This window comes from Aplysia californica, unplaced genomic scaffold, assembly GCF_000002075.1.
Source record: "Aplysia californica isolate F4 #8 unplaced genomic scaffold, AplCal3.0 scaffold00316, whole genome shotgun sequence".
Classification (NCBI taxonomy): domain Eukaryota; kingdom Metazoa; phylum Mollusca; class Gastropoda; order Aplysiida; family Aplysiidae; genus Aplysia; species Aplysia californica.
Window position 1 is genome coordinate 516,769 of NW_004797586.1, and position 2,097 is coordinate 518,865.

Consider the following 2,097-nt stretch of genomic DNA (forward strand, 5'->3'; position numbering starts at 1 on the left):
CACACACACACACACACATATACACACATAATATGCACACACTTACACATACGCACGCTAACATTAAACCTGATCTACGCTTAAAAACGCTGGCCACTCACTAATAAAAGCAATTAGAAAACGACGCATTCCTATAACACTTCAACCGACATAAAAGCTTTGAACATCTTTCTCTCATTAGAAAAATATAATACATGTACAAACGAGGCTTTGGTGGAACCTGAGAAGCATACTTGGAAAAACTGAACAGATGGGTGACAGGGAAACACCAGGATTGTGGCTTTATTGGTCACACCCAAGTGAAGAAATGAATGCACGTGTGTAATTTGTGTGTGTGTGTGTGTGTGTGTGTGTGTGTGTGTGTGTGTGTGTGTGTGTGTGTGTGTGTGTGCGCGCGTGCGTGTGTGTGTGTTCATCATCTCTGGTGTTCATATAATCAGATACTATGGTCGTCGATGTATGTTTCAGATCCAGCACTCTAAAATGATGGCATTTAAAAACATGAATTAACATTGACATTATAGTGACAAAGCCTTTTTAAAGCAGCCTTAACTGTTTGACATTTGAACCACTGCCCATGTCTATCACCCAGGAGCGAGTTGATATATTCTAAACGGTCAACGTTGATCTCCATTTCCTGTGCACATTGTACAAAGTTTTGTCAAATTTCAATTTGATAAGGTTTGATACGAATGGGGATGGGTAGTTTTTTCATTCATACAGAGAGTAAAAACAAAAACAAAAACAAAAACACCCCCTCCCCCCTCCCCGTGCCGATTTTGGAACAACTTGATCAAATTTGCCCAAAATAAACGTGTGTGATTTTATGGGTCATAGTCATATTCACTTCCAGTTCGATGACATCATGGCAATAGCCAATCAGATGGCTTCTACGTATTGTGACGTCAAGTGTTTGGTTTGCCTTCTGATTACGGCAGGCCCTAATACCTACTGCACACTGCCAATTTGATACTTTCATTTTCAGTAAAAGTTTTACGCAGTTGCAACACAATTACGTAGTAGATTTATAATTTATGCTGAAGATAAGAGGTGTTACTATAGTGTAACATACCATAAATAAATAAATAAACAAATAAATAAATTAATAAATAAATAAAAAAAGAGCGAAATAAGGACGATAGATGTTCGATAAGAAAGAAGGAGCTGACCACATCAGAGCACCCACTATCACCGATAATCATGTATTTATTTGGTTCAGTCGGGGTTGGCCAGAGTTTCCTTCATGGAGACAAACATCTACCATTTTGGCACAATTCGTAGTGTGGACCAAGGCATCCACAAATAGATTTCCTTTAGTTCCGGTATCCTCGGTGTGGACTGAAGTCGCCATTACGCTACCTCGGAATTACAAAGTTCTGTCTGCTCAAAGACACGCTCAGGAAAGCTGAAGACCGGAAGGAGTGGAGAAAGCTGGTGGTCAGATCTTCAACTTCAAAAGCGCCCCGACGGACATCCAGTCTTCGGGATAGGTGAAGGTGAATCTGCTCAGTATCTAGTTTTGAGAAATTTGACATCAAAGATTTGCAGTTTCACTTCAAGTCAAGCTTTTTCAAATCAAATGCAATTCTTTGAATATCTTGATAACGTCTCCGAATAATGTTTCCATTTTGATAGAGCACTTAGAATATTTGGTATTTGATATCTTAGCACCCAAAACGCTTAAAATTAATAAATCAGATAGAACTTTGCAATAATGATACGAGGTGCCCACTACGGCTGGATCGGGCCGATCGGCCGACTCGATCGCCAGAAACTGAAAACAAGCACGTTGAGGCAACCAAGTCGGGCGATCGGCACGTTGATCCGTAGTGGGCACCCCGTATGAGTTAGCGATTAATCGACCAGACTCGACCCGATCCGATCCTACCAGTGGGCACCTGCTATACTATAATGGATGTCATTATCTCGCTGTTTTTATCTCTGACACCCCTGGGATCCCACCTTCTTCAGTCTCAAATATAGAGACTTCTAGAGACTATTGAAGGTAAATGGGTATAAAAAAAAAATCAAAAGCAAGACAAAGAAACAAGTATTAGATCTAAGATGATACCAATTAATCAATATCCACCCCCCCCC